A 14,689-nucleotide genomic window follows, 5' to 3' on the forward strand; every position below is an offset into this window, starting at 1 on the left:
AGCATCGCAATCTCCTCAAACCTGATGGTTCATTGTGTTTCTAACTTTGGCCTGGTAAATTCCCTATTTAGCGTGACCTGGATCTCTGCAATTCCTACATTTAGGTGGTCATTAGAATGATTGATATACCATGTTAATACATGATCTTGTAGCGCACTCACCAGTGTAGCCTTTTTAATATTATCACCCTCGACGCCTTGTGCTTCCCATATTGCTCTTACCACGAACCAGAATTGGTCCATATCTTCATTTCCCACTCCTCTAAATACTGGTAGTTTTATCACACTCGCCATACTGAATTGTGGTGGTGGCGGAGGTGGGGTGGGTGGAGATGGAGGTGAGGAGGGTGAGACGGGTGGCGGTGTGGATGGAGGTGGTAAAGCGGAATACACTGCCTTATCAGACTTACTGCGCTTCTCCGAGAAACTTTCGCGAGTTGTTCCTCGCTTTCCCGTGAGGGTGAAATTAAGGGACTATTTTCTAACTTTTCATTACTTCTACTTCTGTAGATATTCCTGCTTTGCATAGTCCCAAACATTAATTTATTCGCATAACCCGCATTTCACACAATAGAATCTTAATCCAATTGTTCAAAGTTTTAATATACTTACCTCGCGGTCCCTTGAGAAAATGTCGTTCCACCTCACTATAGCTGACGGTCGGTTGACCATGAATTTAGTGATAAATCCTCCTATTATTCAGTTGAGCCAATGGTCCACAACTCGCGATATCTTATCTCCTGATGCTTCTAGTCTGTACACTAATTCCAGAGTCCACACTATTCATTTGTCGAGTTTACACCTTCCCTGGCTGTCTACTAACTTTGCAATCCACTCATACAACTCAGAGGGAAAGGATGCAAATAAAATTTTGTGGATTTCTGTAAACAAGTAGCACTCCAACAATTGTTCCTTAGATACACGTGGATTTCTGTTTTCCTATGCCACAAACTCATGAATCTTCTTGTCCAACCACTCTTCAATTTCTTTCATCGTTGGATTTCAGTGGCATGACATCAGACATCCTTTATGTAGATCTCGGTCCCAACAATGGAACCATTTGTTGGCTTATATGGGCCTGACCCAGGTTTAGAGGTGATTTAGCCAAGCAAATCTCGGTACCACTGGCCCTTTTGGCAACAGTCCGCGGAGCGTGAATTGAGGTCTCACCCAAAGTAGTATGGGAGGGTGCTAGAACCAGGCTTTCACACCCTGAGGATGTCTGATGAGCTTGTAGAGGTCCATGGTCTAACCCGTCGCTACACGCACTTGCTATCCTTTCGCAACCCACGGTGCTACTTCCATGCAGCCCTATTCGGGGCACAACCCATATAATACCCAAGTTACTTGCTATTTATTCTATTATTATCCAATTACTTAACTTGTTTATGCAAGACTAATGATTATTATAGCATATTCAGCAATCATATCAGTGCGCACAATCAATATAACAATATAAACGTAAAGAAAGCAATGTACATCAGATGCATAGAAATAGGAATCAACTTCTCTTTATTAATCTTCAATCTAGATTACAGACTCGAAACCGCCCTGCACACTCAGCTGTAGGGGTCCGTACATTTAGCTACAGACTCTACTAGGCCTCTACGCACTCAGCTACAGAGCCTCCTCCCACTAATACAACCCAAGACACTTAGACTCCTACTCTAAGCTCGAACCATTCGTATTATTTTCTCTTCTTCCTTCACTCTCTTTACAACTTAGAGTCTCTCTCTATTTATACAATCCCATGGTCTGCAGACCATGGGTAGGCCGACATGACTTTACATTACATTACATTAATTTAGGGCGGACAACCCTATGACTTAACCTATACTTCACACTCCGTGCCCGCAAATCGTGGAGTCTTACAAAACCCTTTGACTACAACTTGAGCTTTGAGCCCCAAAACATGTTGTGGGGGGATTCCATGCCCAACATGTTGTCGTTTCCTTTAAAATATTACAAGCTACCGACACCACTAGCCATAGTCATATTGTTGCAAGTGCCTTTTTGTTGAGAATATCGCATTTTGTGTCTGTCATAATCATCGGCTTCTTTGTCTTTCCACTCAATGGTTGGTACAAATCTTTTTGGTACAAAAAATATTCCATCAGCATCTTCCATAGCTGGTAGTTTTGGTCATTAAATTTTTCAACCCTAGACCTACCATCATCTGCGATTACTCCCACTCGAACCAGGAACCCTTCTCTCCTGCGAGTTTATCCGCCAAATAGACCTTCGGCTCTGATACCAGTTTTTAGAAAATTATATATTACAGAGCAATGGAACACATAAAATATATTGGAGAAATATAAGCACAGAAAAGACATAAAACAAGATAGGCACAGATATACGTGGTTCACCCAACTTGGGCTATGTCCACAGAGAAACAACTAGTCCTTCCTTTTATATTATCCATCAAACTTAATAGATACAACCTACAGCAAATTCGCTGTAATTCCCTCTTCGCTCTCACACAATCTCCTCTTTCTTTCTCACTCAGATTATAGATCTACATAGAGGAAATACAATTCCCTCATATATAGCGATGGGTTCCCTTCTAGGAAGAAAAACCCTAAATTAAACATAACTTCTACCGTCATATCTCTGCCTAATGAAGGACCAAGATTGACTACGAAATTACAACATTTTACAAGGCAATTTTACATCTATTTTTTTCTTCAGGTCTGCTCCCCCAATCCCCCTCTAGGGGAGGGTTCCCAAAGATCACAGCCACCTCCCCTGGACCCCCCTTGCAGCACAAATATTACGGGTGGCATTGCCACCACATTATGAATTTGGGTCCAATGCAGTGATACCTCTGAATAAAGAAGATAATCAGGCTCCACACCCAACATCCATCTCTAGAGTTTGACTTACTTTTGTGGTTGTAAGAGGAGGAGGAAGATGTATTTTTTTCCACCAAACTTTATACCTTAGAAAAAACCATGGGAGGGCAGCAGCAGGATGAAGATGATTTGATTGAACACATACTCCAAAGTCCAACTCCCAGTACATTGTCCTTAGAAAAAGTAGTAAAGGAAACCCAAAAAAACCATCAAATGGATCTATTCTTAGCCGATTCAAACCCTATCCATGTCAAAACTATAGAATTTGGCCTTGAGAGAGCTTTGAAAATCAACCCATCTCTTTTTGTTCACCAAGAAGAAAAGTTGTGCAACCCGCTAACAGAACACCTAGATTCCTTTTCTTAGAGTTACAAAGAAATCAATGAAGTGCACCCCTCGGTGTGTACTCACCACATTTATATTAAATAAGGTTACATGCCAGTTCGACAACCCCAAAGGAGGATGAATCCAGCTCTTAAAGATATAGTCAAAGAAGAATTGCAAAATTTTCTAGATGCAGGATTAATTTACCCTATCTTAGATAGTGAGTGGGTCTCTCCTTTGGTGTTGGTTCCAAAGAAAAATGGTAAATGGAGGATTTGTGTCGATTACAGGGAGTTCAAAAAAGCCACAAAGAAGGACCATTTCCCTCTACCTTTCATCAACCAAGTGCTAGATGGCCTAGCAGGGAAAAAGTTTTTCCCTTTCCTAGAAGGATTCAATGGGCACAATCAAATCCATATCAGCGCGGAAGACCGGGATAAAACTACCTTCACTTTTCCTTCAGGTACTTTCACCTATAGGAGTCCTTCCTTTTGGCATATGCAATGCTCCAGGCACTTTCCAAAGAGCATTCCTAAGTATCTTTGTCGAGTTAGTCCATGATTTGGTAGAGACTTATATGGATGATTTTACCCCTTCTGCATGTGATTTCCAAGAGGCTCTATCCAGCTTAGGCAAGGTACTGCACAAATGCATTAAAATGAACCTATCTCTCAATCCTAAAAAATGTGAATTCTTGATGATTGCAGGGACTTTATTAGGTCATTCAATATCTCATCAAGGATTGCAATTGGACCCAAACAAAGTAGTTATCATCCAAAGGGTCCCACCTCCACAAAAGTAGAGAGATGTCAGAAGTTTCCTAGGGTTAGTTGGATAGTACTGAAGGTTTATTAAAGACTTCAGCAAGTTTTCTTCTCCTTTATTTTGGTTTTTGGCCAAAGATTCTAAGTTTGTATGGTCAAAAAGTTTTCAAGAGGCCCTGGACACCCTGAAGGACAAGTTAACCACTCCACCAATTCTTAGAGGCCCACATTGGGCCCTTCATTTTCATATACATGTTGATGCCTCGCACAAAGCCATAGGAGCAGCCCTAGGCCAAATAGATGAAAAATTGCCCTATGCCATTTTCTTCATTAGTAAGAATTTGTCAAAGGCCAAACTAAACTACACATTGATTGAAAAGGAGCTTCTGGATGTTTTGCATTCATTGAAAAAATTTAGGAATTATATTACAGTCTATCAAACATTTGTACATACTGACCATGCTGCAATCAAATATTTAATGAATAAACCTGATGTGAATTCCCAAATTATTAGATGGTTACTTTTATTACAGCAGTTTGATCTAAATATTGTTGATAAGACTGGAAAGGAAAATGGTGTTGCAGATTTGTTGCCTAGATTAACTTTTACTATAGGTGAGGAGGAAATGGTTGATTATTAGTTACTCGATGAGCAATTATTCGCCATTTCAATTCTCTCTCCATGGTTTGCTGACATAGAAAACTATTTGGTATCTGCACATTTCCCACCTAATTTATCCTCCAAAGAGAAAAGAAAGATTGTGAGGAAGAGCACCCCCTTCACTTGGATTGGGGACAACCTCTTCAAATTATGCCCAAGTCAAATTCTGAGAAGATGTGTCAGGGAGGAGGAATTCTTTGACATCCTTCTGACCTATCATGATGGGCCTTGTGGAGATCACTTTGCTGCAAAGAGGACAACATTTAAAGTGCTACAAGCTGGTCATTATTTTCCCACTCTTCATCAAAATGTGAAAAGATATACTAGTCAGCATGATCAGTGCCAAAGGATGGGAAATCCTACTCCAAGAGATGAAATGCCTCTACAACCTCAAGTGACTTTCAAGCCATTCGACAAGTGGGGCATGGATATCATTGGACCTATTGACCCTCCTTCCAAGCAAAAGCAATATATCATTGTATGCACTGACTATCTAACTAAGTGGGCTGAAACCAAGGCAATCAAGGCAGCAACAGAGGAGAAGGTGGCTAAGTTCTTAAGGGATAATGTATTTTACAAGTTTGGGTACGCTAGAGAACCAGTCACTGATCAAGGCAGCCAGTTTACCTCCAACATGATTGAAGACATGCTAAGCCAGCACAAGATCAAGCATAGAACCTCCACTCCATATCACCCACAAGCTAATGGGCATGTGGAGGTGACCAATAGAGCACTAGAGGGAATCCTAACCAAAGTGGTTAGCAGCAACAGGAAAGATTGGGTAGATAGACTAGTTGAGGCCACCTAGGCTTATAATACCACCTGGAAGACCACCACTAGATTCACAGCCTATGAGCTAGTCTACGGGGAAAGGGCCATGCTATTGATTGAGTTTGAGTATAATACATTGAGGATGGTAGCCCAACTAGATCTAGATCTCAGCACTGCACAAAAAGAGAGATTGCTCTAGTTGAATGGTTTAGATGAGTTCAAAACGCAAGCCCTCCTACACATAGAGGTAACTCAAATTTAGAGGAAGATCTGGCATGATAATAACATTAAGGATAAGCAATTTCAAGAAGATGATTGGGCTTTAATATATGGTTCCAGGTATAAAGAATTTAAGGGCAAGTTAAGGACAAGATGGTTAGGGCCTTATGTTATAGAGAGATGTCATGATAATGGTTCAATGCATATCAGAACCATAGATGCAGAGGCCATTCCTTTACCTATTAATGGGCATAGATTGAAAGTTTACAAAATGCCATTGTCAAAGTAAGAGTTCACTGATGGTATCAATAAAACAGCATGGTGGTGGAGCAAGCCTCAACTCCTTCCTCATCAAGTCACTGAGAAAAATAGAAAAAAACATGAAAAAATGAGACATAGGTGAAAACCTTTATGAGGCGCCTGAGTCCCACTATTGGGTTGAAAACCTCTTGGGGCAGCCCAATGGTGTCAAAAAAAATAAAAATAGAGAAATAAGAATATCTATGGGTGAAAACCTCTCTTGAGGCACCCATAGCAAGAAGATATGATGAAAACCTCTTCGAGGCAGATTAGTTGTTTTCAAAAAAAAAAAATCATGAAAATTTGTTTGCAGGTCAGCACGAGGATGATCAGAGAAGCAAAGGAGTATCAAAAGGGACCTATTCCCTTCATATTTTTATTTCTCCCTTCATTATCTTTCATCATTCCACCATTCCTTTTATTTTTTTCACTCATTTTCATCAGTTTGCAAGGGTACTGTGTTTTCTACAGGATTTCATATAAACCTATAGGATCCCATGAAAACCTACAGGATAATCCTAGATAGGAATTACAATGGCTTGGGAATCATAAAGGAAGTAACCCTAGGGAAAGGAAATGACCTACACATGTCAAAAAATAAAATTCCTACATCAACGCTTCATTACCATACCTCTCTCCACCTTGATCACCCCTGCATACATCATTAAAAAAATCAATTTTCAATTTTTTTTACAGTATTCAAGAAAAAAACATAGAGAAAAAATTAGACAGAGAGAAAAGGGGGACAACACCTGAAGGGTTATGTATCATTATTAACACACCCCTACACCTCCTCTCTATCCATGTTCATCATCCTCAATTCCCAACAGTAGAAATGATTAAAAATTCTGAGGGAGAAGCAGCTATAGGAAATCTTGTAGCAGCCTATCCAACAAAATAAAAATCATAAGCTGCAGCAAGTTTGCAACATGGAGATCCAAGGGTAGAAGAAGCTCTAGAGCAGCAGAAGCACCATCATCTTCAACACCAAGTACCTACACATCAAAGAAATCATCAAGGGACAATAAAATAAAAAAGTAGGAGAGATCACATGCAGCCAACATATAGCAAAATCCTTGTTTCTTCAACAAACTACAACAAGGTATTGTTACCATAGATAAGTATCTCGCTTCACTCTCTCAATTGCATAATGTAATCAAAATATGTAAAGGTTTTGAATGAGTTGGTTTATAAGTGAAAGGTGGCCAGTTAACTTGGCCACCTTCATTCAGTCAGTAAGGACAAAACAATTAGTCCTCACACACATGGCAGCAGTCAAGTCAAAGAAAAGGAGGATGAGGTCGAAAGTAGTTAATATTATGGATGCTCGAAGTGGGAGTTGATTACAAGGTGAAAGGAATAATGATGTGGTAGTGGGGACCAATGGTCCAAAAATAGAAATTCGTACCTCAGCTGCCAGCACACCACGTCACTCAACTCGACCATAAGAGGAAATAAACATGATCCCCATGCACTCATGCATTCATCTTCTCGAGGCTCACTCTAGCAAAGTCACTCTCGTCCCAAAGTAACCTATAAGAGAGGCAATCTTCATTTTTTCCTGCACAGGACTTCCTACAGGATCCTATAGGAAATCCTATAGGATCACACAAGTATCTTACAGGAAATCCTACAGGATCACACATGAATCCTATAGGATACAGGCAGGCAGTCTATAGGATTAGCAAAGAGCAATTTCAGAGGGGAAAATACAGGGGTTGGCTACAACAAGCACTATGAGGAGTTAGGATCGACATTTCCTTCCATTTTCAAAGTAAAAAGAATAGAAAAATCTCCTAGTTTGATGAATTGATAGTTCTATAAGGGAATTGTATCCACAGAAGTCTGAGTCCCATTTCATCCATCAAAATTTTGTATCTCTACTCCTCAAATTCACGAGACAAAATGATAGGGGGATTTAATAGAAGGGAGCCCATTAACACTGTAAGGATTCACAAACACACTCCCATGGTAGAAATATTCACAAGGAATAATTGGATGGGGTGCTTTGAGAAATTAAGCGGGTATGATGATGAAGTGGCTAGAGATTCTTCTCTCTCACTGATTCCATTGACCATGACCCATGCTAAAGTTATGGTGAGAGGACTCTTGATAGAGCTCACCCCTGAACCCATAAGAAGAATTACCACACTTCCTTTAGGAGTACCTTAGAGAAAGGAAGACAAGGGAGATAGCCAAACTGCAAAGATAATTTCTTTCTAGAGGGAGAGGAGCCCATTGAAGACAAAAGTGGAGTGAGGAAAGAAAGCCTACCATACCCCTGGAATGAGGTAAGCTACCATATTATAAAATACATATCATGTGAAGGTAGGTATAGTGTGATATATGGATATCACTTTAGGCTTCTTGAAGAATTGAGGTTGGACCAAAAACACCTCCTCGCCACGGGAACAACGTACCATACTTCCTTCTACAATCACTGATAGACACAAGCATGAAGGTGTGGGAAGGAAACTAACAATAGCTAGCCCACCATGGGTTAATTATAATCATCATAGAATATGCCCTCCAAAACCTAAGAACTCCTATCACTTGGGAAATTTCCAGAGACATGCCAACAGAGGTGGATATCAAGGCCCTCACATATGATATAACCCATACTATCAGTGAAAAGGATGAAGAAGAGACTGAAACAGATGAAGAAGAAGAAGAGAGGGATGAAGAGGAAATAGATAAGGAGGAAGAGGAAGAGAAAGAGAAGGAAGGTGATGAAGAAACATAGGAAGATGCCAAGGAGTAAACAGATAAACAAGATGAGGATCTAGAGGGAGAAGAAGAGGGGAAAGACAAAGGTGAAACGGGAAATGGAAAAGAGGAGGCAGAGGACAAGGAGGAGTCACCCAGGGTGCCTCCAGAACCCACCAAGAAAGAGGGAGTAGCTGCCCTCACTGCCCTTAACACCCCTATCAAAGAAAAGGCAATAGATAGAGGCAAACCCCATTATACTTTAGAACAAGGAAAAGTACAAGGATAAGGCAAGGAAAACCTCAAACTCCAACCAAGGTTCCAATTGTTATTGGGGACTCACCTAAATAGCAGGAGAAGATGGCCCCTCTTAAAAAGCTCAAGGAGAAGGATCCTCAGCACAATCCTCGCCTAAGTCTCCTATCGCTTATAAGAGAAGGCCTGTGACTAGATCTACCTCATCCAAAGGAAAAGACATCCTACAGGATACACAGGAGGGCCTATAGGAAGCAGAGGCAGTCCTACAGGAAAATATGCTAAACCTACAGGAAACTCAGAAATTCGATAAGAAAGGAAGTATGTAGCAATAAACAAAGAGAGAGAACCCAAAGCTAAGGGAACCTAGTTCTCAACCTAACCTTGACTCCTACTACAGATTTATTGAAGGGGGCAGGGTCATTGCACAAAATTTGCCATCCCATTATTATTTGAGCTTGAGAAAGAAAGGGACATAACACATACATGGATGAATATTTCCAAGTCCACGATAGTGGAGGACATTGATCACATGGAGGAGAAGCTTAAAGAGTTGCGCAAAGAACTAAGTAGCCTGAGGGACAGAGAGGCCATAATGAAGGCTTAGTTGGAGGCAGAAAATGCATGGTTTAAAGGACAATTGAAAGAAAGAGAGAATCAATTGGCATCCATGTCCAGTCGATCTTTGGAAGCAATCCAGTGCAGGATTCTAGCTAAGTCCTATGCATCATACCTTAAGGAATAGTGGCTGCAATTCCAAATCAAGACCCTAGCATAGAGGGGCACTATGCCATTGCAGGATTATAGACAATTCATTGATTTTTGTGATCAAAGCACAATGGAAGATAGGGCTAAGATGTCTAAGTTGTACTTGCATAACATGGCCTTGACAAATATGAATGTATGGGACCCTAATGAAAAGCTATGGGATTTACAGTTGATGGTTTTGGCATCATGGATGAACCATGAGGAAGCAAGGGCTGCAAAAATGAAGAAGATATTGGCAAGGGAACAAATAGAGCCTCTCATGATAAGAGATGAGCAATACAATCTAATGTTTTTCATCAGCACACATAATTTAATTGCAAATGATCCTCAACTTGCACCCAGGTATCTTGTTACCCAAGAGCAATCGATTACACATTTTGAGGATATGCTCAGACTGTTAGGGGATGACAACATGCAAGCTTTCCAAAGGAGATGGAATACGTTTCCATACAGTTTGAAAATCAGAGAGTACCATTCTCCTCAAAGGATAAGAGAAGCACAAAACATGACACCCATGTACAAACAAACCATCCAATGGCTCAAAGTCAACTGGATTGGCTTGAGACTTGGTCCACCACTTCTATTGGGTATGTTAGAAGGAATGCAGGAAGAAGAAGAAAGAAAGCAGTGGGAGGAAGTAGAAAGGAAGGTAGGATTCTATGCACAAGAAGAGTAAACCACAACATAAGCATGGGATTCCAGGGAGGCCACTAGAGCTATGAAATACGTGGATAATGACTGAGTTTCTCAGAGGATGAGCAACACTTTAAGTAGGGGCGTGATGATGAGCCTCATCATTCGGTAACTATATGGACCTTCATTCACCTCCTAAATTAGTCAAATAAACTCTTCTCACAACTTATTACATGTTTTGATTATATTTTGCTTAATGATATGAGTTAAAGTGAGATATTATGCCTAGTGTACTAATGTGAATTGAATGCAGGTTTGTGAGAGAAAATTAGGGAATTTTGGCAGGATTAAGGGCTGAAACTCGAATAGAACAAGGAAGAGAGATTGTAGGAGGTAAATCCTTCTCGTTTAATCCTCCCTCATTCAAATATTCCTCCATCAATAACACCAGCTCAAAGTACAACCAACCGAGTCATGAAGATCAAAAGGCAGTCATGCAAATGATAGTCAAAGAGTTAGTTCACCTCGAGTTTGGGAGTCGAGCTTCCCTAGATTTAAATAAGTCATTGGATACATCAGTGGTATAAATAAAGAGGCCTAGAGCCTTAGTAGGATTCAAATATTCATTGTAAAAACACTAGTTATTTTTGAGCTCCAGACTTGTCGAAGACATTGCTATGTAATTTCCTGTTCTGATAATGGGAATGAGATTTTTCATGATCTAGTACTAAGTTCACTCAGAGGATTGGACCTATTGGGTTAGGGACCAACCCTAGTAGAAAAGGCTCCTCTTATTGTATCTGTGTGCTTAGATTAGTTTCATAGATTCATGGTTAAACTGTCCTTAGAAGTATTTCATTGCAAGTAGTGTAGATTTCATTAGTTTGTCTATTAGTTTGCTTGCATTTGTGTTTAACTTCAGCAACAGGTTAGAAGGGATAATAGGAGCATCTCAAATCTATCAGTAGGTGTCTTGGCCTCACCTCCTACTTCAGGGATCATGATTTGAGGAAAGGACCCCTATGCAGCCCGAAAAAGACAGATTTATACTTTCTCATAGAATTTAGAGTTTACTGTACTTGAACCAGCATTTGATCAGTTTTCCAATGTATGATTTAATTACCATTTCTTCCATTCTCAATCTTACGGTAGATCTTATCAATGATTTCATCTTATTCTTCAAATTTTCCTCATGCATGAAGTAGACAGCTAGCTCATTAAACTTTGTTTTTCTAGCTCATTGAAATTCTTCTTGTTTACATGATTTTTGGGAAAATATCATTGTTTGATGCAGTGCATGTGTTTCAAAAGTAGAAAAATATTGCTTAGAAAGAAACCTCCTTACAACTTCATCCATAAATAATCATTCCTTTGTTTCACTAAGACCTTCATCAATTTCATCATTTTACACGGAAACTTCTCCAAGCATGTTGAGTAAATCAAGCCATCTCCCAACCTTGGTTTTGAGTTCTGAGTTATCCCATGCATTTTCTCACTCCATTCCATCCACCAACCACCTTCCCTAAGCCTTCCATAATCTCCAGCACCCATCATTTTTCTCTCAGTTGTATCCTGTAGAAATACAAGGAATCCTGTAGGTTTCTAGGACATCTTGTAGGTTTTCATGTAGTGCCCTATTTTGAGGATAAATTGAGGAAAAACCTCCAAGAGGCCACACAAGGTCACTTAAGGGTCCCCCAAACCTTCTAACCATCCACCAGAATCCCTAAGCCACCTGCCACATCACCAAAAAAGATTAGCTTTCACACTTGTTTTTCCATAAAAAGAATAAAAAGAAAAAAAAATATTTATTTCAGTCCTTTACATGCACAGTAGTGATGTTTGATGTTTTGAACTTTCATGCTTAGGACAGTAGCATTTCATACATGTTAGCTTGGCATTCTTGTAAAGCATAGCTTCTTAGTAGTTAGTTAGGAAATGGTGTGTTTTTAGCATTGTATTTTAGTCCTTTTCCTTATTGCAGTGGACAAGCTTTCTCCTAGAATAGATTTCTCTTTCCTTCATCAGTAATCAAGCTTCTTCTAAATCCATAAAATTCTGACTTGAAAACCCTACTAGTCTCTCGCCATTTGAACAATGAAAAAAGATATAACCATCACTTTTACTTGTGTATACAACACTGTCACCTCCAATTTTGTATGAACCTTGGGTTGATAAAGTAACATTGGTGGCCCCAGGAGTTGCAACATTCTTGCTGCAATACTGGTGCTCATCAAGAATCACTCGGTAATATTGTATATTTATTAAGATATTCTAAAGTATATCCCACCCTACAACTTCCTTGCAGAAGAAGGGAGTGAAATTTGTGTGGAGCAAAGATGTCAGGAAGTTTTGAAAATCTTAAATATTTACTAACTATGGAACCCATTTTAAAAATAGCAAACCCAGATAAGAATTTTGTTATAACAAAAAAATCCACAAAATTCCATTTCACATCATCCTTTAACCCACCAAAAATTCAAAACTTTGAATTCTCTTGTTCAGGGTTTCGATCACGAACATGTGCACAAAATTTTATTCATAATCCTAAGGCTTACAACAACCTTAAAATTCCAGTATCCCTCTTATTAGTTTAGGTAGGGAATTTTGAATGTTTCATAGATCTCTAGGGAATAATCCCTCATCTCTTTCTGCATTACAAGTTGTTGGTTTAGGTGTGTAGATTTTTCATGACCTTCTATTCCTATGTAACCTTATTAGGCTTACTTCTAACCTTGTCTGTTTGACATTATTCTATATATTTAGGCATAAGAAATCACCATTTTATGCAGTCTACCTGTCTCAAGGCTTTACTACATGACATAGTCATTATAGTCTTATGTAAAAGCACCCTTTGGGCATGCTCTAATGAAATGTGCATGGAGTATTATGGATAAGTACCCATTTGACATGATCCTCTAAACTACTCATGGAGTCTTATGGTAATTTTACTAGATATTACATACTCCCATTAGATTACATAGTGACACATTCCATAATTCCCTCACTATAGACTTCTTCTTGAGCTTCCAGTTCCATCATTTCATTAATGTAACAAAATTTAGTTTCCAATGAGATATACTAAAAAAGTTCAAACTAGAAAATTTAATTTCCCAAAATTTGCTTCACCCAAAAGCCTATTCTCATAGGCATGAGAACAATAGTAATATCATTGGGATCCTTTGCAGGTGTTGTTGATATTTCATGGTGGCTTTGATCTCACACACCATTCCAACACTTTTCCTAAAACTTGATCTTGCATTCATCCGACACTTGCTAGTGTTCATATACATACATATGCAATATCTTTTATTGAAAAAAATCATAACAATGTGAAGTGACTTCGAAAATTATTATACTCATAACAATTCTATCACTGCAACTAAATTGAAATAAATTGAAATGATGCCATCATTGCACTATACGTGTGCATCATATTTATTCCAAGTATTTCATAATCCAGTTAAACATTCATTTCAAGAGACCCATGAGTCAGAAATGAGAATTGAATAAATTTAAATTCATTAGCATGTTATTTTTTCATTTCATTAAACATCCATTACAAAAATTATTGAAATGTTTCATACCAAAGGCTTCCCACCTTTACCATCCAATTTCTTGGGCATCCTTGCAAGGAATTCTTTAATTTGGAATAATAGATATCAATTTCAATTGAAATAAAATCTTACCTTGTTCCTCCCTTACCTTTTCACCATGGCTTAATGCATCCTTACTTACTTGTTTTTAATTACCAACACTTTTAGTTGAAGTCTGTTACTGGGTCCAACAACTTGGTAATATTCCTACTATTGCAAATATTCAATATTTCATGTACATATTCATTTTGACAAGCATGTGTCAAACATGCACACATCCCATGCTATGTATACACTATTAATTTCCAACCTTTATTATTTTCATTCTTCCACACAATAAAGGTCAGATGCATAAACACAAAATTAATGGTAGATTATAACAAAAAGGTCGTTCTTGCACACTTTCCTAACTGTTGTTACTCCATGTGACGTGGAATACATTAACTAGCCTAATTGTGCAACTCAAAAATAGCATGTATATATTTTATTTACATAATACTACTATATGCCCCTAGCATACCTTCATCCATCTAGCATTTCATTTCCTAATATCTATTTGTTCGACATGTATCTCTAATATTTTTCATCTCTTGTATTTTTATCATGCCTATGCTACTATTCATAATCTTATGAAAACTTCTCAAAACATTAAATAAATATTAAACTAGAAAGAGATAGTTTAAGAGATTCCCCTAGTTATGACTACATCACTCAATCATCATCTTTTGAAATTTCATTGGACAACTCTAAGGAATCTAGTCAATATCCTTCATGTTTATCTTGTAGCATTAATTCAAATCAATATTTAAGTGGCATCAATGTATTCGTATACACAAAAAAA

This window comes from Pinus tabuliformis, chromosome 3_2, assembly GCF_031772625.1.
Source record: "Pinus tabuliformis cultivar Carrire ecotype Pingquan chromosome 3_2, CPIR1, whole genome shotgun sequence".
In the NCBI taxonomy this organism is placed as follows: domain Eukaryota; kingdom Viridiplantae; phylum Streptophyta; class Pinopsida; order Pinales; family Pinaceae; genus Pinus; species Pinus tabuliformis.